Source organism: Apodemus sylvaticus, chromosome 13 (genome assembly GCF_947179515.1).
Source record: "Apodemus sylvaticus chromosome 13, mApoSyl1.1, whole genome shotgun sequence".
NCBI lineage: Eukaryota > Metazoa > Chordata > Mammalia > Rodentia > Muridae > Apodemus > Apodemus sylvaticus.
Window position 1 is genome coordinate 71700713 of NC_067484.1, and position 26382 is coordinate 71727094.

The 26382-nt window shown below is 39.9% G+C and overlaps 1 protein-coding gene across 5 annotated transcripts in view; it reads right to left on the bottom strand.

Annotated features, from left to right (window-relative positions):
- The window catches only part of Apc (APC regulator of WNT signaling pathway), a 96504-nt gene that overhangs the window by 62856 nt on the left and 7266 nt on the right, over nt 1-26382 (bottom strand). Inside the window, exon 1 of one of the 5 annotated variants that reach the window (XM_052155873.1) lies at nt 9656-9692. The exons of the other annotated variants lie outside the window; for them this stretch is intronic. The gene's annotated coding sequence lies outside the window, so the exon portion shown is untranslated. Of the gene's footprint in view, nt 1-9655; nt 9693-26382 lie in introns of those variants that run through there. 5 annotated transcript variants of the gene reach the window in all.

A 26382-nucleotide genomic window follows, 5' to 3' on the forward strand; every position in this document is an offset into this window, starting at 1 on the left:
GGTAGCATCTCAAATACAGGAAAGACAGGGTTTTAAGACTGTAGCCCTGGCCAGTCTAGACCCTCCTATGTCTACGTGCTGACCTCAGGATCGCTGAGCTCCCTCCCCATCTCTGCCTCCTAGGTGCTAGGAGTAAAAGTGTGCACCACCATGCCAAGCTGCACATGTTTTTCTGTAAGAGAAAACAACAAGCATTATAACCCTTTGTAGGCCAACATGATTTCTGTTGCGCCTTCTGGTCTTTCCAGCAGAAAAGGATCCTTAAAAAACACAAAAATGGGAAGGCATGACTATCTTTAAATAATGCCAATTTATAAAAACTGGTAGCCATTTGCAAAGTCCTGGCATCTATTCTAATTTTCAAATATCCAAGGATGGTCCACATAACTTCAAAGGCTGCTGAAAGGATATTTCCTACGGATAGTATTTCTTCTTGGATAATAAGAGGCAGCCTACTATGCCAAGGCGCGCAGTGGTGAGGAGCTCACCTCCAGCTGCCTGATCTTCGTAACAGTCACTTCATTCACTTGTCTTCCATTTGGTTGCTTCTCTCTTTCGAGATTATAAGTTCACACTTTCAAAAACTGCACTATCACTTTAATAGTATCCTAGGAAACAGGAAATTCCCAATACTAGAAAAGAATAAAGCATGAATAAGTAGACTTTATTTCAGGATTGAAAGATTAGCCAACATTATAAGAACCTGTAGTGAATACTTTACTATCAGAGAAGGTTCAAATCAAAAATTCCATTTTATATTCATTTATACAGAACTGTGTATCAAAAGAATATAGTAGTCTGTATAGGAAATCAATTATATTCATAACAGTCAACTGTTTATTTTTCACTGAATAGAAATGTCGTTATAACCCAACTGTATTTTATTTATATTAACTTGGGAGACTTAAAATTTCTATGACACTAAATCATACTATGTCTCAGGACTCTTCATCCAGTAGTACCCTAAGTGAAATTTCCTAAATTATCTACTAAGAAAGAACATATGCTTTTCAGAGACATTTGTTATTTTCCCAACTGAAGTTTCTATACATGAAACATCATGAAACATCTGATTATCAATACTTTGAATTTTAAATTTTTCTAGAATATCTACTGCACATACAATTATATAAACCAAGAACGCATTTATCTTTGTTTCTGAATATTTATATCTCATTTCTTTTTATCATATTATTACCTTGAAACTACAAAATGTTACAAAAATTCTTATTCCTGATTTTAAGAGGAATAATTTACAAGTTCAGCATTTAAAATTCTTAAATTTTATAATAAATATTTAAGAATATTTATGGACTTTCCTTCCTTTTTAAACGTTTTACAAGAAGTTGCTAGTGGTTTGAATATCCTTGGCCCAAAGGAAGTGGCACTCTTAGGAGATAGCCTCGTTGGAGTGGGTGTGACTTTGTGATCTCAGCTCAACCCAGTACAGAAGAGCATCCCCTCCTGGCTGCCTGGAGACGAAAGTCCTTCCTGGATGCCCTTGGATCAAGATGGAGAGCTCTGGGTCCCTCCAGCGCCACGTCTGCCTGCACACTGCCATGCTTCCTGCCATGATGATAATGGACTAAACCTCTGAAACTCAGGGCCAGGCCCAATTAAATGTTGTCCTTTAAGAGAAACCTTGTCATGGGTGTCTGTTCACAGCAATGAAACCCTAACTAAGACAGTCGCTGGATGTTTTTCCTCTCACAGTGTATGTTTTTCTAATGCTGAGCCATCCTCCATTCCTGAAACAAACCCATTTGTACATGCTCTATTCTCTTCAATTTTCAGCATTTCAGTATTTTATGAGACCCAGTATGTATGTATATATTATGTATGTATGTATGTATGTATAAGATTTTGAATAAAGATTATGCTATATCCATAAAATGAAGTAGTGCATGTCTCACTTTTTAATGTGGTCTGGAATAGTTTGAAATATTAACCTGTGAAAACAAGCTAGGATTCAAATCAGAAAGTTCCCTTTGGAAAAAAAGATTCTTTAAACTGTTTAGAAATGTCTTCAGTAGGTAAGTCTTCTTGTTAATTTTTGCCAATTTGTCTCCTCTAGCTGTCTAAGCATATTGACAGCACTGAATATATCTGCCATTTTTAACCTCTTCATGTTTGGTCTTTTGTTCCTTCAATGACTTCTCTACGAAATGTGAAGAGCCTGTCCTTTTACTGTCACTGACTGCTGCCTTTGAGACTGGCCGCAGACTGTGCATGGAAACTACTAGGGTTAGCTTTTTGAAGGTTTGCTTGGTACTCAGAAACATGACTAACTTTTATGAATCAAGAAAAATTTAAGCCTGCCTTTGGAGTGTGTGCGTGCATGTACGCATGTATGTGATGTAGCTTCCGCTGTGGATGCCAGACTGTTCCATCCTCTGCCTTGTTGTGATGTACCTTATCCTTCTAGGTTCAGATCAGCTGCCTCACACAAAGCCGTCCTGACAGACACTTCTGGTCCACACTGCATACTCCTGCTGAAGGAGCAGTAACTATAACAAATCTTGGCATAACTGTGCTCCATTTACTCTGACATGTTTCGCCTGCCCAGCTAAGGCACATACACACACATCTTTAGGAGAGGTCTGTATGTAACATGCAGCTTCTGCAATTCCATAAAAAATGTTCCCAATTCTAGTCACATAGAAGATAAATGCATGAGAAAAGGAACAGACATGATATGCCCTATCAGTTACAGAAGCAAACAAACAGAAAACAAGGCTAAGTCAAAGAAAAACAAAAGGATAATCTTCCATTAAGGAATAAAATAATGGAGTTCTCTCTGTGGCTACATAATTGAATCAAAAATATTTAATAACTTCTTATCCATACACTATTAACTAGTATTATAAGGGGGTGCTAGTGGTAATAAGAAACCTTTTCTTATCAAAAGTAGTCATGCCCCTTCCACTCTGTGCTGACAGTGCCAGTCATATCAGACTATAAAGCCAAGTACCACCAGTGGGAAGAAGTGCAGTCTCCACCTAGGTCAGGGGTAAGCCCAGCTGCGGGTTTGGCGCTGGTACCCTTTCTACAAAAGGAAAAAGGTCACTTTGGAAAACTATTTCTGCTTTGTTTTTGTGTTTTTTATGTATTGCTGATTTTCATTTCCAACAATGGTTTGGGTTGTGCTTGAGTCACAGGAACCTATGGACATGACCTTTTGGAGACAGGGTCTCTGCATAGTAAGAAAGCTAAGATACTGTATTAAAATGGGATCTAAATAAATGAATGGTTCAATTCAAGGCTGTCATTAAACAGACATGAGCAGACACAAAGTAGGACTACTGTCTGACAATGGAAACAGACTGAAGAGACAGCTGTGAGGTAGTGGATGCCAGCAAGCATCAAACACTAAGGAAGAGACAGGTTCTTCCTTGGAGTCTTCAGAAAGAATTACTCTTTCCAACATTCTGGCCTCCAAAGACTAAAATCAGGGATTTTTTTTAATGTTCTAAACCACCAGTTTGTGGCACTTTGTTACAACAGCTCTGGGAAAATATTATAAAAGATAAGCTAATATGTCCCTTGTTCTGAAGTCACCCGGAATTTGCGGGCAGGAGGCTACTCCTGGAAAAGCATCCATCAGGATGTGTTCTCTTGGTTCTCAACTGCGCCGTCCATCAGACCACAGCAGAGATCAGTACAAATGTATTCCAGGAAGGGAAGGCAGATCCGGCAGAAACGAGGATATTACAAAGGGATACCCATGTCTTTCAATTTGACTATCATACTACTGAAACAGGGATCTTTCAAAGAAATAGAAATTTCCCAAGAATCTCATGATGGAAGAAGCAGAGGGAAACTTGTCTTCTGGAAAGAGATTCCACATAGTTGTAAAAACCTTTCAGATTACAGAATGAGACTAAAGTCCAGAAAAGGACAAATCAACCATGATGGTAGTGGTCACATATCCTGACCTGAACTGCTTAGATATACAAATCCTACCATCATGGGTGACCTGTCCTTGTCTCAATTCAGGGCAGAGAAGTAGGGTGGGGGAATGGGGCTACTACATCTCTCTCTTCCCAATGTGGCCACACTGAAGAAGTCTTCTGCTTCCACTTTCAATTTGGTTCTTTCAATTGGCTTTTAATTGCTGAGGATGAGTGACCAGACTCAACTTGGGGCATAAGTTGTGGCCCCCAAGTTCAATATCAGGAATTATGTATGTATGTATGTATGTATGTATGTATGTATGTATGTATGTATAGCAGTCACGCAGAGTGAAACACACAGACACAAAAAGACACACACACACACACACACCATGCACCACGCATCATGCACCACGCACACAGTCTAGAGGAATCAAGGAAACCAGAGAGGGAGAGATATAAACGCCACTGTGCATGTGGTTAGATAGTATAAGGTGGTTAGATAGTATAAGGAGGCTGGGGTTGATTAGAAAGTCCACAAAAGGTGCTGCAGAAAGTCTAAAAGTACAAAGAATAAGTTCAACTCTTGGTTTCTATTATAGACTAAGTCCTAAGTAGTTAATACACAGATAAACACTCATTCGCAAAAGAATAATTTTCAAAATTAATTTTTAAAACGCTTCAGGGAAAAACGCTGTTAGGACACCTGTGGCAAACCAAAGGGCAATCCAGAAAGCTGTGTGCAGTGATCTCCCAAGCCCGTAAACACACAGCTTTCCTTGGCTACAAGGACTTTGCAGAGGTGATTAGTAAGGCCTGTGCAGCCAATTTTTCTGAACTCTGGCAGAACCAATGTTACCACATATGTCCTCAGAAGACAAAGGGTCAATCAGGAAAGGGCATGTGACATCAGAAGCAAGGCATCAAGTTCAGAGGGAGTTGATTCAATTAGGATAGTGAGTGTGAAGAAAGGGAGTGAAGTGTGGGGGAGAGAAGGGGAAAGAAAGGCGAAGAAATGAATGCTCCTCTCCAGCTTTAGGACATGCAGTGCTCGGAAGTGTCTCTTCACTTCAGTACAGTGAGAACCATGTCAACATCTGACCTCCGAGAATGGACAATAGTAAACTTTTGTTTTAAACCATGAAGTAGGGAGAGGATATAGCTCAGTTGTTGCCTAGCACACAGAAAGCACTGGATTTGATCCCACCACCACATAAAACTGGGTAAACATTCATAATCCCAGCAGTAGAGTTAGAAAATCAGTAATCACTCAAGGCTATCCTCAGCTACATATGGAATTCAAGGGTAACCTGAGCTATACAAGTCCCTGTCTCCAAAAAAATAAAAAATAAAAAAATAAATCAACCAACTAACCCTCACAAACCAAACACAGCAAACCTACTAAGACTGTGGTAATTTTTTATAACAGGAACAGGAACAATGCCAATATGATGACCACTTCTCTTAGGACTAAATCCCAGTGACGTTTTCTTGGTTCATGGAAACAACCTTCAAATGTTCATGCAAACTCTCCGCCTCTACTCCTTTAAGAAGCCTAACTCGTCTCTCTCTGTAGGTTAGCCTCAGTGGCTCTTACTAAAGTGGAGACAACAGAATTGATAATGTACAGGCATTCGGAGAACAGGTCACACTGTGGCTTCCTGTTTTCCTCTCTCCTGCTGTGTTCACTTGGGGACAGTCAGTGGCCATGTCATGAAGACACTGAGCCCCTCGGAGCTCCACAAACAAGCTCCTGAGACTGCGGCCCAGCCCACTGCCACTCGGAAGCTGAGGCTCTCTTGGAATGCGCCTCAGGTCTAGTCAGGACCTGATGACTGCCAATGACCAAAATCTTGACTGACTTTTCCTGAGAAATCAGAGTTTTCTCACACAGACAAGATGAACTTCTGCTTCATGGAAACAATGACATGCTTATAACTGAAGCACAATGTCATCTCAAGCCATTAAGTGTTGGTGTGATTTGTAAGATACCTAAGACAACCAGTGAGTGGTCATGATCAAGTGTATACCACTGCAGTGTAAGGTAACAAGAATTTAGAAAAGCCTGGCAGTGGTAGCGCACGCCTGTAGTCCCAGCACTCTGGGAGGCAAAGGCAGGTGGATTTCTGAGTTCGAGGCCAGCCTGGTCTACAGAGTGAGTTCCAGAACAGCCAGCCAGGGCTATACAGAGAAACCCTGTCTCGAAAAAAAACCAAAATCCAAAAAACCAAAAGAAAAAAAAAAAAACAAAAAAAAACCCAAGACCCCCAACCCCCCCCAAAAAAACCAACCCCCCCAAAAAAAATTTTAGAAAAAAGGAACCCTACAGCCTCCAGTAGAGTAATAATCACTACAGGATGCTAGACAGAAATTCTCAAGAAGATGGTACTTATGGATGTACAATGCATTCAACACCACAGAACTGTACACTTAAAAATGCCCCTGGCCCCACCAGAGGCTCGAGTAGCATGGAGGCTGTGGGGTTCAATCTCCAGGACTGCAAAACCAAGACACATCCTCTGACGGAAGAATGGAAGGAGAAGTGGAAACAAAGAGGAAGAAGCCCTCCCTATATAACATAGCTCCAAGAACAATCTATCCTTTTCCTGCAAATCAGAAAACATTTCAGATAATATAAACCTTTAAAAAAACCAGTGCCCAGGGCTAGCCAAAACTACTAGTGTTCACCTGCATTCAGTCTCACAAGGTTTGTTCCCAGGCTTTATTTGGTTCTTCACCACCTTTCTGAGGTCTGCCACGTGGCTGGCACTCTGATAAGTATGTGCTGAGTATACTTCCTCAGTGTTCTGTCATTCTAACTCAAGTGCCGTCGCATTTCAGGCGCTTGTGTAGATGGTTTCACTTGGACTCATCCCCCAGTGGGAAGCTAGGGTTTAAACCTGTAAGACTGTAATACTAGTTACATCATGTAAAGTCAATAAAGGAGAAAACAGTAAAATAAAAATCTACACTGTAATTCAGGCAAACAAAATCATGAATAGCTTTGATTTAGTTCACAAAAAATACTTTTGATTATTTAATTTATGAATTTCTAAATAGGTCATATAATTCTAGATATAGTAATTATCAATAAGTAATTTTAAAGACTACAAAAACTCAATGAAATACTGAATGCTACACTAAATAGGAGTGATCTTTTCTTAATTTAGTCTTATATTTATTTAACTTCAAAAGATATTGCAATCTAATATTGTAGAAATATTTAGAAGATTGATTTTTAATTGTGCAATTTCTGGGGCTGTCAAGATGGGTCCATGGGTGAAGGTGCTTGCCATCATGCCTGATAAACTGAGTTTGATCCCTGGAACCCATGTGGCAGGAGAGAACCAAGTCAGTAAGTTGTCATGTTACCTATACATAATCAATCAATCAATCAATGTAATTTAAGCTATAAAATCTTTATAAAGCACTCTTATAGCTAAAATTTCACAAGGCATTGGTGGTACAAGTCTTTAACCTCAGCACTTGGGAGGCAGAGGCAGGTGAACTTCTGTGAGTTCTAGGCAGCCTGGTCTGCATAGTGAGTTCTAGGACAGCCAGGACACATAGAAACCCTGTCTCGAAAAACAAAACATTCAAAGTCATATATGCAGGGGTTCCTGTCCACATGAATGATACCACTTTTCAAATCAATTGTCATATACTATTTTGTATGTTCTATACTGAGACATTAATAGTAATTTTATTGAAGTAAAATAAACTATATGGAAACACTTATCCTTATACAATAGATGACTCTGGGTAAGTCACATACACAAGTAAGAGAACTAGGAAACACATAAAATGAAAACAATGCTGCACGCACTAGTTGATTAAATGAGATAATATGTGTGAAAATGAGAATTCAATAAATTAAAGAACTACATTCAGATCCTGGGGACTGGACAGTGTCAGCTTTAACTCACTCAGCTCTGTGTGACGCCTTTGCTCCTGGCTATGATTTCCCTCAGATTCAAACACTATCTATCCTAAGTGCTTTTAATCCTGATAGTTACAATCACATAATATTGAAACATAAAACAAAACAAAACAAAATTCAGGAATAAAGTTAGGCCTGGCATACTGGGATAGTCTTATGATCCTAGCACTTGAAAGGCTGAGGCAGGAGGATCTGAAGTTTGAATTTGCTCTGGGGTACACAGTAAGTTGGAAGTTAGTCTGAGCTACACAATGAGACTGTCTCAAAACAGCAACAAAGAACAAAGCAGAAATGAACAAACTGTTCTAACATGTCTTTGAAAATTTTATGTCATATTATTTACTCAAGTAATAATTCTTTATTATTTTGAAAAACTACTGAGACAAAATTGGAACTTCTCTTAAGATAAACCACATAAAAGTATTTAAAAGGGACTGTCTTGCACACTGACCCTAGAGGGCTCCACAAAGCCACTTCTAGTCTAGTGCAGGGCATCAGGAGTGCGGAAGCTGTTACAGACATGCACAGAAATAAGGCAAAAATTCAGTCTGCAGATGACACTTTTAAACATCTGAGTAAAGGTATAATTCAATGTCATTAAAACACTTTATACTGAGTATATCTTACGGATACTCACTAAATCGACGTACATTTAAAGTAGTTATCTGAAGGTTTTATTAAATTAAATTTTAAAAAGACAAAAAAGAAATACAAATTTACTTAATAAATATGGGTTTCAAGTATCAGGCCTATAAAAAATTTACTGTCCACAATTTTTCACAAAGTAATTTATATTCTAAAGTGATATGATCTTAGATGATCTAATTAACAGCATAAAAGCTGGACTAACAAAGGAAAAGATCCAGTTCCATACATAATGCATTAAGATTTCCTATAGGACTTATGTTAAATCAAACCATCTGGCATCTCTTGTGATACAAAATCAAAGTGTTTGATACATTTTACTGCCAAAACATTCATAATCTGATATATTTCCTCCTTTAAAAAGCAAAATACAAGTTTTCTCCTATTTGGGGTGAGCTATGAGCTTGTCTTGCACACGGTCTGTACTGAGCATTTTATTTGCTCTGGGGCACTCACTCTGCAGTTGTCTACAGCAAAGCCCTGCTGCAGTCACCACAGAAAGCCTCCACCACTGCATTCTGGAGCTAACAAAGACACTGCTATCTCTTTGCCACCCTATTCTCAGCGAGCTCACTTATATGTCGTACAAAAGCAGGCACATTACTACTGAACAATATTTCGCCAGTCAACCAAATGATCACTTGGCTCCGCAGTGCATGTCCTTTTCCCCTTCCATCGCGGTAGCCCTTTCTGCTAGATTCCACACGAGCCATCAGCCGCAGCGCTCAATGCCCACTCTTGGCTACCACTGCCCATGTCCTTGTGGCCAAGGAGGAAAGCAGCCTTTCAAAGGGCTAGGGCTTCGCTCCTCGCCATGAATATGCTCCATTCTTTGTTGTCCTCTACCGTTTCCTTAGATACTGTTATTCCACTCCCCTGTCAACAGGCATTATAAAAAACAAAACAGCTTTCTCCCCAGCCTCCCCTTACCACTTCTACCCCTCCCCCTTTCTTCCTCTTCTGTCAAAATCCCAGGGATCAGGAGCACAGGAAATCCATCTCCTGTACTGCAGTGGGGGGTGGGGAGAGGAGTGAGACGACGCCCCTGCCTCCTAGGCTTGGCATGTGGCAGCAGAGCCTGTGCCAAGGAAAGGTCACCGGTTTAAGGCAGTCCACGGGAAAATCACCTCCTCCCTCTCCCCTGTAGCAAACCTGACCATCACAGCCCAGCACCTACCCCATTTTCGAGCCCGGCAGCACCTCCATTCTGTCTCCAGTGACACCCCGGCAGGCTGCGCCAATACAGCCACATGTCGGTCACGTGTGCCTACACCCAGCCAATCCGCAGGCTCCTGACTGGAATGGGGAGCGCCCTGGTCAGCATCCAGCGGATTACACAGCTGCTTCACGCTTCTGACCGCGCTTCCCAGCAGGGCAGAGACCCACCCCACTCCACCGCACTGCACAGTGCAGAGAACACCCCGCCTCCTGTGCACCTTCAAACCCCTACCTCTGCAAAGCCGGAGAGCCTGGCGCTAACGGACATCATAACCAGCTCCAGGCTGGAAAGCCCTGAACGGGATGCAGGACACTTGGCGGTGGGAGGGGCAGTAAATAGATTTCATTCCCATGATTCACATGCAGCAGAGAAACATCATTCTAGTCCGTGAATTACAACGAATAACTTGACATTGCAAATGTCATTTACTTATTCGGTAAATTATCTCTTATTGCAACTGTATTTAGGGCAGTTACCAGAAAAGCCATGATGACAGAGCAGAGTGACTTGTGTCTGACCTCAGTTCCAGCCTGGACTAAATGCTTTTGCTCCTCCCACCCTCTAACTAGTCACTTGACCTCGTAGTGATGAGATTTCTTCTTTTATAATGTGAGAACAAGCATAAAATAGGGTTGGCATATGCAGACCATATTTAAAGCACTCTCAGGCACACAGTCCATGCTGTTAATTACTATCGGTCCTACTGCATACTGTTACATTTCCTTTACTGATTTGTGAGTTTAAAAGGTAAGATTCACATTATGTTCTAGTTTAAAAGTTCAATGTAAACTTGGTTTAAAAGAGGACATTTTTTAAAAACTGATTTCTGAGACAGGGTCTCATGCATCCAGGCTGGCCTCACACCTTTTTGTTGTTGTTTGTTTGTTTTTTCGAGACAGGGTTTCGCTGTGTAGCTCTGGCTGTCCTGGAACTCACTCTGTAGACCAGGCTGGCCTCGAACTCAGAAATCTGCCTGCCTCTGCCTCCCAAGTGCTGGAGTTACAGGCGCGCGCCACCACTGCCAAGCATGGCCTCACACTTAAGAGAGCAGAGAATGACCTTGGACTTCTGTCTCCCTGAGTGTTAGTGAAAGAAAGGTGTATGCGGTCTCCATGAGTTGGTATTAGTTAATTAAAGGTATTAATTGGTATTAATTAAAGTATATGCCACCACCCATAGTTTACGGAGCCGCACACTGAGCTCAAAGTGTCTTCTATGCTAGGCAGGCAAGCTACCGAATACGCTGCAGCCCGCCCTAGCCCCTGCCTAGGCTGTAAGATACACTACACCTAAGAGTTTAAATGAAGTGTGGTCACTATAACTTCTTGTATTTTTTTCAAATATGACAAGAAGCTGCTAAGTAGCATTTATGAGGCAATTCCACTTCCTAAAACATTACATATAGTAGTAGAAAGCGAGGGGCGAGAGAGAGTGGGTGGGTGAGAACCTCGCTGCTCTTGCATACGGCTGCTCACACAACTGCTCACACGGCCTGCACACACGGCCTGCTCACACGGCCTGCTCACACGGCCTGCACACACGGCAGCTCACACGGCCTGCTCACACGGCCTGCACACACGGCTGCTCACACGCTGTGACTCCAGAGCCAGGGGATCCGACCCCCTCTCCAGCCTTCACCCAGCAATGCACTTGTGCACAGAACCACTCACAAATACACAAATAAAATAAAAATTAAATCTTAAAAATAAAACACAACAAAAATAGAGCTATTCTTTTGAAGTTGAGATTTTTTTTCTTTTTTTCTGTACTTTGGGTCGTTTTCCTCTATCCACCTTTATTTATACCAATTACACTGTACATTTCTTCCATGAAAGTCAGGACTTCCACCCTGACCACACTATAACTGTAATTAGAATTATACACTAAGATCTTAACATATAAAGTCATACTGAACAAAGGAAATCTGTCCTGTGAATGGACTTGACTATCCAAAGTGCCCTTCATGAAATGGCTTGGTTTACAGAGTCTAAGGCCTTCTAACTGGAAGGGCTGCACTCACTCTGTAGGACTCATTATACAGTCATCATCTGTGACACAGTCATAACTTCTCATACACGACCAACCTTCCAGAAAGAAAAATTATCTTGCAAAATCAGGAATGTACTTTAAAAGCTCCTCAAAATAATTTCCTAATAGTCTATAAAACAATTAAGCCTAATACTTTGACTTAGGCTACGAGTTAAAAGTAACTTAGACTTTAAGAAATCAGTTGATAGTCAAAACCTGTGTACAATCTTACGACATGCACTAGTAGTAGTCAGTGATTCAGTGACCAAGGGGTGCTGAGGAATGAACCTAGGGCCTCTTTGCACGTGGTTCATCAAATGACTACGTTTCAAAGAAAGCTGTAATCATTATATGCTCCTGAACCACTATGGTTCAAGTACAAGAAATGCAAAGATTTTTTATACTGTAATCACGTGGCCAACTGGATTTAAAAAAAACAAAAAACAAAAAACCCTCAATTATCCAATAAAAGTCTTTTTAAGCCAGCTTCAAGACTGAATTTTATCTTTAAAAAATTACTATTTTTTTAAAACTCCAATTAACAACTTAAAAAGTGATGATATGTTTTGCTAAGTGTGAATTGATATATATGTACCAGGTGGTACATATATAGAAATAGAGCTCCTATACCTATATTCTATGCTATGATTGCATTTACATATACATGAATTAACGATAGTATTTGGGGTCTAGAGAGTTGTTTCAGCTGTCAAGATCACTTGATGTTCTATCATGGGGGCTGGGGGCTGAATTCCAGTATTCTTGTATAGCTCACAATAATTTGCAACTCCAACTTCAAGGAAAGCAGACATTTCCTGGGCCCCACAAGCACCCCTACCACATGTGGATACACTCTCACACAAATGGATGAAGTAATAGAAAATAAAGATATCTTTTATCTAAAATATAACACTGAAATAAACATTATATCAAGACTTTTAAGATTTCATTTTTTCAGAAATAATTCTAATTTTAAATGTGTTTGTTTTTATGTTTGTTTTTAATAAATGGCTTCATTTGTGTTATTAAATAGTGAATTAAATTTATCTTTGAAAAATTTGAACCTTAAAAAATATTATGACCACGCTGGGTGGTAGTAGTGCACACCTTTAATCCCAGCACTCAGGAGGTAAAGGCAGGTGGATCTCTTGAATTTGAGCCCAGCCTGGTCTACAAACCACGTTCCATGACAGACAGACCAGGCTACACAGAGAAACCATGCCTCAGAAATAAACAAACAGACAAACAAACAAACAAACACCCAATATACAGACAGACTTTTTACATACATACATATTTAATACACACACAGACACACACGTATACAACCAAGTAAGATTAATAGACATTTTACTCTTTGACTGTATGTTCTATATTCTATATATTAATCAAGCCCAATTTAAGACTCACAGTTTAGGGACTAGAGAGATGGCTCGGCGATTAAAGAATGCTTTTCTAGAGGACCTGAGTTCGGTTCCACATAAGAAAGCTCACACTATCTCTGACTCCATCTCCAGGTGATCCCATGCCCTGTTCAGGCCGCAATGGGCACCTGTTCAAACATGGTGCAAGTGCGCACACACACAAATAAAAATACATCTGTCATCAGCTGTTTGCCGCTTCTCTGAAGCAGAGAAGAACAGAGAGAAAGTCGGCCTGCTAAGCAGAGTCAAGGCAGGCCAGGGTCTGTGGGCAGACTTCCCGGCCTGCAGAGGGCTGGGATGGGATGGTAAGAGGAGGTGCACTTGTGACTCAAGGCGAGGGGATGAAGAGTCTTATTGACCTTGATGGAAGGAACAGGGAAGTTTTTGGGTGAGAACAAATGTCTTATGTGTACATTTCAGCAAAATTGTTTTTGTTGGTTTATAAAAAGGCTATAAGAGATACATTCGGGACTGGCATGGTAATGACCTGCAGCCCTCCTATATCTGTCTCTTGCATCTTTTTTCATCTTTCCTATAATCATCCTCACTCCTCCCTCAGAGGACCGTTCAACTTCATACCAAACTGGTACACACATCTTTAAAAAAAAAAAAAAAACTTGACAGTTTAAAGAACTGACAAAGCCATTAAAGATAGTAATTCAGTTTTTGAAGTGAGTTTTTGAAGTGAATGCTCCCCTTTGAGAGGCTTAGTTTACTCTTGCTTTTAATGATAAATTCAACCATCTCTTTACAGAATTCAAACAGAATAATTTCTGCCTACAAAGAGATATATCTCCAGAATATATAATGCCCCTTTCTGTCCTGTGGCAGGCACCAAACATACACATAATATACACAGACATACTTGTAGGCAAAATACTCAAGCACATAAAAAAAATTTTTTTGGGGGGGGGGACAAGAGGAAGGGATACAGTTGAATGATAGTGCTTATCCCTGGGTTCAATTCTAGTTCCACCAAAATTAAAATGAGACCAAACAAAATATTTATACTGTAAAAAAATACTCAGCATTATTACTAAGATGTTAAAAACTTCAACTGTTACCAATAGGTTGGTTAATGGTACGTCTGATACCTTTCCAAGATGATTAGAATATTGTAGAAAGTAACAATTACATAATTCGTATGATATTATAAAATGCAGAACATTATAAATTTTATATACAATGCCAACTAGCTTTGGGCGTTGGGGGCTAGGGAGTGAACCAAGGCCTTGTGTATGATGCAGTGTATCATTGAGTTATAACCTAGGCTATGCATTTTCTCTTAACATTTTAAAAAACAACTTTATTTTCAATTATGTGTATGTGTGTAAGTCTATGTACGGATACGTGTATGTGCTTACAAAAAAGAACTGAGGGTCCAGCCCAGTAGAAGAGTACTTAGCTATGATGAACAAAACCCTGGATTCAGTCCCCAGCATCAAAGAACTCTGCTCCCCAAATCTTAATGCCTGTTTCTTCATGCCCTCTATTTTTAAAGACATTCCATGCTAGTCTCCCCACAACCACTCTGCTCCTCAAGCTTTGTACCACACAGCACGGTGCTCTATATGTCCTCAAAGCATCTGAAATAGAGAAGGTCCTGTCTACACATGTATTAAGTTATCTTCTCGCTGTTCCCCAAACTGGAACACACACTCCACTAGGACAGGAGCCTTGATGTTCCCGCCCTTGCTGCTTCTCGGATCTGAACGTTAATGGTTCACATATTTTGTTCAGTGTCTGAATCTACACGGCAGGCAGAGGGATGAGCAGAGCATCAGCTGGTGAACCTGGGGGGACTGGGACACGTGTGTAATGTTAGCTTTAACCATAAGCTGATTCAAGTTTTATATGGTTAAAACATGGCAGGTTAGAACATGCCTAGCTTATCACGAAAAGACTGTAGAGAGAGCACAGTAACAGAGCCAGCCCTGAAGGATGCTGAGGGCAGAGAGTTTGAGCTTACCTATTAGGTTCAACTTTTAAGCTTCCTTCTATAGCTAATGGAATACGTCTTTTTATATAAAGAAGAATGTATGATTAGAGCAAAATCTACAAAAAGCAACTACCATCTACCAGGACTACCAGCTCTTCCTACTCAAAAGGAAAAATGATTAGAAATTATATCTGTAAAATTTACAGCTAAGTGTAATGGTCCAAAGTATTTTCAACTAGAAAAGCAGGTTTATAAGAAAAAGAATATAGTATGACTATAGTAAGGATTTTATTTATCAACTTTTAAATTCTGTTTTCTAAGTTCTTTCTATACACAGCTGTTCAAGCTTCAGGGTGAAGGAACGTAATAAACATAATAAACTGTTCCTTCTCGGGGAGCAAAATTTGTTATAAAGTCTAAAATATATTTTGTAATTTGGTATTATGATTCCTCTACCACTGCACATTCTGTTTATGAATATTTTAGTTATCTGGGGTCTTTGTACTTCCGTATAACTTTTAGAGCTGTTTTATATTTCTGTGAATAAGATCTAATGAAATTATTAGCAGAAACAGAAAAACAACTTAAAAAAATCACAAAATATACTTCAGACCTCAGAACCAGGGCAGACAGTACAGGCACAAAGACAGGCAGTGTATCCATGGGACAGAATAACAGGCAGAAAATAAACCTCTTGGTTTTAACAAAGGTGCCAAAAAAAAAAAAAAAAAGTGCCCCGGATAAAAGACATTCCCAAATGGTTCCGGAAAGCTGTACAGTCACTTGTCCAAGGACAGATCCAGACTCCAATCGCCTACCCTGCAGAAAAATAAATGCAAAATGAACCGAAGACTTTAATGCTGGACTTGAAACTTAAGAACAGCTAGAGAAATAATAAATAAAGCCCTTCAAGACAGAAGCAGGGACAAGGACTTTCTGACAAGATATCATGTTTACTGTGGCAACACTCACAGTATCTTTATGGAGTGAGCCTAGCTGTCTATCACAGATAAATGTGGTAAAAAACAAGGGAGGAATTTTATTTAGGCACAGAGGAATGGGGAGGGGTTATATCATGTGCAGGGAAATGGGCAAACTCAAAAATCGACACATAAAGTAAAAAACAAAACAAAAACAGACTTAGACAAATACTTTGTTTTCACTCACAAAAAAAGGTACAAATTGTGTGTGTGAGTGTGTGTGTGTACATGTGTGGGCACATGGCATAAAAAGGATATTTGGGATGGAAGGGTAATGAGGGAAGACAAATATGTTTCCTCTTATGCAAAATCAATCTTTCTATCCTCTCTCTCTCTCTCTCTCTCTCTCTCTCTCTCTCTCTCTCTCTCTCTCTGTGACATGAATGTAAAGGGAGGGCTATTAGAGAGAAGAGCACAAAGATTCCTGCTTTTCAGAACTTATTTATCCTAGTAAAATAGGAGTAAAGTTTCTCATTAATATTCCAGTTACCATAAAATGTCTAGGTTACTTGATGAGATATTTATTAGTTTGTAATATAAATTAGCCCTTGAGAATATCAGAACTGGCAAAAAAAATTATTTAACTTTTAAATCCCAAACCTAGATTAGAAAAGAATCAATATAGTACCTGATAAATGCTATGATTAGAACTTTAAACCTAGTTCTTAGGTCAAAAACTGATTTTCATGCCAATACCTCCCAATTCTATTTGTCTGTTTGTATGCTTTCTGATGCTGCTTTTCTTTCTTTCTTTTTTTTTCCTTGAGACAAGATTTCACGTCTCCCGGGCTGGACCCCTGAACTGAATCCTTAAGCTTGTACTTTCAAAAACAAACAAAAAAGCCAAAACAAAACAAAAACAAGAACAAAGCCAAACCCACAAACTCTTTTTTATTACTCTATAACAAGGAGAGATGGCGCATCTCCTACTGATAAGCCGCTTTCTTCCCTTCCTTTTGCATTCTCTTTAACTTTAAACATCAATGTCTGTACATCGGAAACGCTGGGTTTCTGGGCTACTACAGGTAGTACTTAGCACGCGGATTTCCCTTCATTCCAGTAAGAAAATGAGTTGCTACTCAGTGGGTTTACAGTGAACGTCTCCATCACAACTGGAGAGAGGAGATAAATGCATGCCACGCACAGAATGCACAGAACCCTTCCTCCAAGCAGACGCAGCGGCCTCTTCCTGGTACTAGGGACTGAGTGCTTCTGAGTGCTGAGCACACCCTCTACCACTAGATACACTCCCAGTCCAGCTGAGGTTTTAGAATTGAAACATCCTATAATTTCTTATATGTCTTTAAGAATGTCTTCTGTAAAAGTATACAAAGCTAGGTAGAAATAGCACATAGGTTCTTTATAGAAAACAAAAGTAAGATTCAAAAACTAAACTAAATTTCATCTCACATTCAAATACCTTTCTCAATTGGTATTGACTACCAAAAAGTCTCTTGGTCTCTTGATCTTAAACCATACTATACCCCATAAAACATGAAAAGGGTCTTTTCTTATTTTTTCCCCCAAAGTTCTGCTATCTAATTAAAAAAAAAAATCAATAAAATAGGTGAGGCAGAAAAGGAGTACCTTTCCAAGAATTCATTCATGACTGAGAATACAAAGTTCTTTTTTACAGACACACACACAGACACACACACACACAGAGGAAGAGAGAGGGGGGTAGAGACAGACAGACACACAAACACACACACACACACACACACACACAGCCACCGAAGTGATAAGCACTTGGGAAATTTAGTAACTGTCTAACAGAAACTGACTATATATGAACTCATCAGCCTGCAAGTAGAGGGTTGGCATCTCTGCCCTGTTAAAATAGGGGAAAACAAACAATGCTATTCTGGCCCTAAGAACAGTATGTTGCCTGCAAAATTCGGAAAGCACAAAAGAAGTATGTTCCTCTGTAGCTCTGGGAAACAGAACTAAGTGGCACTCTTACTGTTCAGAACAAAACTGTCTGTTTCACTGGACATTTACAGCTATAGACATGAAAGGGTACTCAATACTGCCTAGCAGTACTACTCTATTTCCTGAACAGGTTGCTTTCCTACTCTGAGCTTTTCATGTCTCCTCAAACCTGTAACAAATCTATTTTTACTACCTGTGATATGCTCAGTTAAAGACCAACTTTGCTGATGTAACAAAAGCAATTGAATTTCCATGTACAATAGGGACAGCATGCACAAGACCTGTACAAGCTCTAGCCAGACAAAATCCTAGCACAGGAAGGGTGTGTAGGGTGTGTGCACATAAATCACCCCTAGCTGAGGAGCTGTTAACACCTAAGAGCTGCTGGGAGAGGGAGAGCCGGGTGTTGGTTCTTTTAATAATGCGACCCACTAGAGCAGGCCCCATCCTACTACTGTACAAGCTGGACCACAAGCTAGACTTGATGGAGAAAGAAGGAAAAGAAGTAGTAATCAGAGAGCTGGGTGTGAGGGGATGGGGGTGCTGACGGGGACGAATATGTTCAAAGTATACTGAATAAAATTCTCAAAGAATTAATACAATTATTTAAGAATATAAAAACTACTGAAGAAAAACTATTTACATAACCTGTCAAGCATAACATACAATTTAAAATTATATCTGTAGCATGTCTTTTCCTGAGAAGACATAAATGAATGTCTACTTTATCCATACTCAGAGGGCATTAAGACCAAAAAAAAAAAAAAAAAAAAAGCCACTAAAAATCTTCATTAGTCGTCTAAGGGATGAAGTACCTCAGAGTTTATTCTAGGATTGTCCACTAACATTATCATTTTTCTCACCTACTAAATACTCAAACTCAACTGCTAAATCTCAATCTGGTATTTCTATCTTAACCTTATCCCCTGAATATTAAACTACCTACCAGATATTTAACTTAGATGCATAAAACACACCAATTAAATAAGCATATGATTTACAGACTTTTCTGTCATCACATTTTCTTACAACTAAATATTTCAAGTTCTTTTCTAAAAATTACTTTGGGTATTTTTATTACTTTGGGTATGCATATGTGTGCATGTGTGTTTGAAGGCCAAGGTTAATGTTTAATGCTTTCTTCAATTGCTCCTCGCCTTGTATTTTGAGATGGAGTCTCTCAGTGAACCTGGAGTTTACCAATTTGGCCTGGGTCAGCAAGCCCCAAGGATCCTCTACATCTACCTCACTAGTGTGGATATGACAGGTGCATGCTGCCATGCCTGGCTTTTACATGGGTGCTGGGAATCTCAACTCAGACCTGGATGCTTATGTGGCAAACATGCTAAGTCATCTTCCTAGCCCATCAAAAGCTCTCTTTGAATAATAACAGATAATTTTCCAACTCCATCTTATATTGTGGGACTTATTCTTCCACACTATTCAAGCAGTATAATTATTTCAGCATCTTAAATTGATGCAGAATATAGTAAGAATTCATACCTTTATGACTGAAAGATACCCTATGCCCATTAAAATCTAGATGACAATCTATTGGCTAGATTAAGGAGTAGCAGCTATAGCAGAGTGACACAAGATTTGCCAATAGTGATGAAGCATGAATGTTAACAGACACCCAAATATCTGGTATTATTTCTTAGTGTACCTATGAGAGAGACTACTTCTAAAAGAGACTAGCATCTCAATCAGTAGACTATCCTAACCCACGTGGACAGACATTATCTAGCCTGTTGAGATCCATACAGAACAAAAAGACAGAAGGATGAACTCTGTCTTCTTGGGTTAAGACAGCATAGCTCCTTGTCCTTGGCTCTGCCTCCAAGGTATCAGCCCCTCATTTCCTCCCCGCCCCCACCCCCACCCCCATTCACAGGCCTTCTGACTCAGAATGAATTACTGCCTCTTTCCCTCCCAGCACACTCCCTCTGTCTAGGTTCTTTTCCTCTGGAGAACCATATCTAGTATGCGTCCTACAATATCGAAGAGAATTTTTTTTTTTTTTTGAAACCAAGCCAGGCATGGTAGGGCACGCACAATCCCAACACAAAGGAAGTGAAGGTGAGGTCAACCTGGGTTATACAGAGAATTCAAGGGTAGCCTGTGCTACAAGAGAAACTTGTCTTAGTAAAGCAAGAGCTGGGGAGGTAGCTCAGTGGAAACAAGGCCCCAGGCTGGACCAGCAATGCATGCATAATAGAAAGTACTCTGAAAGTAACTACAGACACCAAGCCAGGAATGTTATTGCAATCCTTATGTGTACAGATTATGTTGAGGGACAATAACCACTTTCCAAGATGATTCCCAGAGACTTTAAGTAAGGCAGAGCTGTGTGATGAAGGAGATGCTAAGGGTAAGGGACCTCCACGGCTAGATGATAGAAACCATGAAAGCTCCTGCTTTGGTTTCTTGACTGTTTACTCTAGAACCAGTCACACAGTCCTCAGGAGAGTTAAGTAACAACCCTGAAGAGAGGCTAACATGAGGCCCAGATCAACACCAACCTACAGTCAGGTGAGTGAGCAAGTAAACTTGAAGTGAATTTTCTACTCCAGCCAAGTTGACAATAATCGCTTATATACATAAGCTTAGCACAAGACTCAGATCCTTTCCCTTACCCTGGTAATTCCCAACGAATCCCTCAAACTCCCCTGCTCAATGGCTAACAGCTGAGCTGCCCTGTAGCCTCTGATCATGAAGCCACCCTTAAACTCCAAGCGGACTTGCTTTGTCATCAGAGGCTATTTACCACTAGCTAATATTTGCTTTATGCAATATTTCATTTCAAATAGTATTTGAAATGAAAAATTTGTTGTAGTGTAAGTTATCCGTGAAAATTCTTAAGTATATCAAGTTCCCAAATGTAATACTCTAATAATATACATTTCTGCCCTCCAAAAGACTATCCATAGCAATTTACTGAAATTTGTCTTTCTGTTGGATAGAAATTGAAAAGACAAACAAGAAACTGGTAACTGATTGTCTCTGCTTCTGTGGAAGGCAGGGAGGCAAAAATAGGAGATTTACTTTCATTTTATATACATGTAGTTGCAGTTTTGAAATGTGTACTGCATGCATGCAAAGATAAAAAGGTTTAAAGTCTGCTTTTTGACAAAGCTGATTTCTTTTATGTTTAAAATGGGAATGATAGCTGGTCAGTGCATCCTTTTAATCCCAGCACTTAGAAGGCAGAAGCAGGTGGATCTCTGTGAGTTCAAGGCCAGCCTGGTCTACAGGGTGAGTTTTAGAACAGCCAAGGCTACACAGAGAAACACTGTCTCAAACAAACAAACATCCAGTAACAAACAAACAATGGGAGTGATGATACCCAGGGAGACGGCTCAGTTGGTGGAGTGCTTATCTTATAAGCAGCAAGCACCCAAGCTCACCCCAGAAGCCACATCTTAGAAGCTGGCTATGGTGATGCACTTACAATCCCAGCTGATGGCAGGACAAGTGCATCCCCCTGAAACTCACTGGCCTGTCAATTTAGCCTATTTGGCAAACTACAAACCATCAATGCACCTAAGAAATGACATCTGAGGTTGTCATCTGGTCTCCACATGCCCATACATGTACCAACATACATGAACATGTGTACACACGCAGGAGGAGAAACCTCAAACTACTTTCAGCCTAAAATCATGCTCATTACCTCTCCTCGCTCCACCTTAGTGCTAGGACTTGAACCAACAGCCTTGGGCCTGCTAGACAAGCTTTCCACCACTGTCTAGACATTTATTCCTCGGTGGGAGGCTGAGGGGCAACTATGGTTTAAGCAAGTGTTACAATCTGAAAACACCCACGATAATATGACAAGAAAAGATGTATGTTTGTTAATCTAAGTGGGATATGAGTTTTAAATGTCTGGTATAGAAGTTATCTTTTGTGTAAAAGAGGTGATTCCATATTATCAACTCAGGAAATGTATTTAAAAAGCATAAACTATGTTATGCCTTCATCTTGTAGACTAACAAGTGAGCCACACAGAAGTTCAACGGGTTTTCCTGATCAAATTAAAGTTTTGGTGGTCGTTTGAAGATCGGCCTCCAGAGGCTCTCGTATTTGAAAGTGTAGTCATCAGGAAATGGTGCTATTTGAGAAGGATTAGGAGGTGTGGCCTGGTTGGAGGAGGTGAGACACTGGTGGAGGAAGTTATGTCCCTGAAGGTGGCTTTTGAGGTTCCAAAGTCTAAGCCTGGCTCAAAGTCTTGCTCTCTCTCTTCCTGCTGCCCAGGGATCCAGATGTACAACGCTCAGCTGTGTCTCCAGCACCACTTCTGTGTGCCACGAGGCTCCCGCCATGATGAGGACGCTGACCCGCTGAAACTGTAAGCAGGCCTCGACTAATGCTTTCTTTTGTAAGAGCTGCTGTGGCGCTGGCAGTAGTGGCACACGCCTTTAATCCCAGCACTTGGGAGGCAAAGGCAAGAGGATAAGTAAGTTTGAGGCCAGCCTGGTCTACACGGAGAGTTCCAAGGCTACATAGAGAAACCCTGTCTCAAAAGAGAAAAGAAAAGAAAGGAGTTGCTGTGGTGGTCATGGCGTCTCTTCACAGCAATAAAACACTAAATTGTCAAATTTGAATCCAGGTTTGCTTTCTCTAACAACTGAGGGCAATTAATTCTCAACAAATTTTTCTTATACCAATGATGAATGCTTAATTTCAATAAAATGACCATTTACATCTACTATGTAAGAATTAAATTATATAAAATACTCAAAAAGTAAATAACTATAGATCAAGTAATAAACTGCAAGTCTCTGCTACAAAAATCACAGGACTTCTAACAGCTAGAAGACAAAACATTTTAATTTGAAACTCAACAAAAGTGAAACAGATTAGTAGAAAAGAAAGTACACAGCAGTCCAGAAGGCCAAACGCTCGACACCGGTTCCAGGTGAATGCCGTCCCCTCCCAGTTCCAACTCAGCCCTCAACACCTGAATACTACCTAATGAACAAGGTCTTGGCTACACTGGAATATAACTTTCTGTCAAAGACCAAATTCTATTCTGTATCATAAAACTCACTAGCTCAATATAAACTAATGGGAAATCATAGCATGGCAACTCCTTATCAAATATTAAGTCATGAGAAAAGTTCTACCAATACAGAAGATACATACTTTTTATGAAAGTGAAGGAATACCTACAGTTTGATGTTGGCATAGACATTATATTGTTGTAACAGACTTCATTATTCTAGATGACTTTTTAAAATGAATATTAAATTTATATGAAAATCATAACTTAATTTCAACCCAAATATGATGATATATGATTAGGATATACATGCAGCAAGCTGGTAAGTATTCAACCAAAGAAGTACAGTAATCATAATAATTTTTAGGGGCTAGAAAGATGGCTCAGTGACTAAGAGCACCTGCTGACCTTGAAGAGAACATGGGTTGGTTCCCAGCACCCACACGCCAGCTCACAGGGCAGCCGATGGCTCTCCTGAGCACCTCCAGGCCCTGCAAACTCAGATACACTCAGATACGTACACATAAAGTTAAATGAATAAACTATTTAAACAAAAAAAAAATCTTAAGATACTGTCCACAGTAACACTTTCCAACCTTTAAGTTTGTTTCAACAGATAGCTAATATATTCTTAAATGCTATCAATACGTAAATTAATGTTAGAAAAAGCATAGAAGAAATGTGTTTGAAGCAAGAAACTAAGGAAAGGCTGTCGGAATATTTTAAAATCTATAAAAGATTTTCTGAAATGAAACTATGAAGAAATTAAGACTAAGGTAGGTAGAATGTCTGAGGTTTACTACACTCCAGTGCACACAAGAGAACACAACAGGAAAACCCGAGTGTTGTACTTGTCAGTCAGCATAACGAGATTTTGGAATAGGTAATAGGATCACTTATTAAATCAATTAAATGCTATGACTGTGGAATAGTATCAAATAATATCATTTGTTCCTTGTCTGAGGTACATAATCTAATACAACTGCTGCTTTACTGAGGTTACAATTTAAGTAAAAATCTTCAGAAAATACACAGCTTGAGCACTTCCTTCTAATCTGAAAACCACAAATCTGACTTTCCATAATCCAGTACCGTGTAAGTGCCGACAAGACTGGAAAATGAAGACTCAAGTCTCATGTAACAGGCCTAGTCAAAATACAAACTGATGTACAAAATAAGCAATAGTCTGTGCTCACATGGCATCAGGCCCTGGGCATGGTCCTGGCACAAGCAAAAGGCTCCATGACTACACACACACACACACACACCTTGAGATGTATGAGAAACACCAGCTAATTCTTACTTGGACTTGGGTTCCACCACCAAACTATATATATATATAAATATTGCAAAATCCAGGAAGGACAAAAATCCAAAACACTTCTAGACTCAAGCATTTTGGATAAGGAATACTCAAGACAGGCCAGGCTCCGAACTCGCACAAAAATTAACAGCTTCCAAGACCATGGGCTGAGACTGACTCAAACCTGAATTAAGTCAGGTAGTTGACTTCAAGAAATCAAATTTCACTCATTTCACTGCATTGGCAACAAATATGTAAGTAACCAAGGTGCTTAGTCATGCGACAGGTCTGCAAAGATCCCATCGCGGCCTTGCCTAGGACGTGGTGCAGGGCAGACAGCACTTGAGGAAACCATGACAAGGGCATTCCTTATGCCACAGTTTACACAGGTGGCAAGACAGGAGAGCCCAACAGACTCCATGCCTGCAGGGCCTCGTCTGACTTTATCACCCAGTGCTTTGAAGGCAAGTGGGCAAAGGTAAGACAAGGCAGGAAGCAAAGGCACCATAATCAACATGGATCTTTGATTTAGTATATTCATTTGTCAGAGATAAAAAAAAAAGAATCAAGCAAAGCTCAGAAATTCTGGTTTTCCTACCAAGAGGGCTACTTTTGTATATTTTTGATGCATTAATTTGATTGCAAATATGGATGGGATCCCATAAGCTATGATGAATATCAGGTCAAATAATTATAAAATATCAATGTTATCCTAAATTTCCAACATAACCTTCCAAACATGGAAGACAGCCCACTAATGTAAAGCCCAGAATTTCTAAACTAAAAGCTTGACTTCCACTTTTAATCAAATTCAGAATTCAAATACAAATTATGCATTTTATAGATAGGTAAGATTTAAAACTCCTATTTTGTCCCTGAAAGAGTAAAATTCAAATTACCCTGAGCTGGCAAGATGCCTGAGCAGTTAAAGGTGCTGACACCTTTAACTCCAAGCCTGACAGCCTGCATTTGATCCCGGGGACACACATGGGGGAAGGAGAGTACTGAGGCTCCCCTCAGTCCCTGACCTTCCACATGCATGCTGTGACACAGGTGGACACCCACACCCCAACATAAATGTGATTTTAAAAATCAAAATATCACAGAGCACAAGAGTTTTCACATTAATTATTGAAAACAAACCCAAGTGCTAGAAACACTACTAAAGGGCAGTCTGTTTGCAAGCCCTGCCGACTCAGTGCTTGTCCTCCCGTCCCCACAAGATCCCGCTCTACAAAGTTCACACTGTCCTCAGGGGTTAGGTGGACAACTTATCCAATAACCACAATCGAATTCAATATACTGCCCCCCTTCCCTGGGCTCCGCACAGGAACTAGCCTGGCAGATAATTCCAGTTAGAGCAGGGAATGGTGTGGCTCAGGCCTCTAATCCCAGAGGCAAGGGAATCTCTGAATTAGAGGCAGCCAGGGAGATATAGAGCGCCTGTCTCAAAAAAACAAAAACAAATACGCAGAGTATTAAGAAAACACACGCATGTTAATTTCTGTTTCCTGAGTCTCACGTTTATGCCAGAAGAGGCACTAACACAAAGAGATGACGAAGGAAAGACTGTTCGGTCTTCCTGGAACAAGTTGTCAAATGTCTGGACTTCTACTTGAAAAGGTAGCACATGGCAATTCAGACCAACTCTCTTTGAAAATAACTTTAAGTTAGATACTAAAACAATCTACTTAAATGCATTAAATAACTATTAATATAATAATAATATAATATTAATAATAATATATAATAATAAATGAGAGATAAATGGCTCAAACCCATTAAGAGTTGGAACTCAGAAAAGTGATCTCAATCTTTGCTTTTGGTGAGTTTATTAAAAACAAACAAACAAACATTTAATGTTGCTTGCATTCCAAGACTGGGGCCAAACTAAGAGTCCCAGACACAGATGCCAACTATAGTGAAAACATCTTGGCAATCCGAGCTGAGGTTCTCAGGGGCCCCTCCATTTTAAGATAACAAAGAACTAGGAAACTACACTGTGCTTTGTCATTCCAACAATTACCTGAGAAGTAGCACAAAGAGAAGCGCTTCCCACAACCTCCTGGCCCCACCA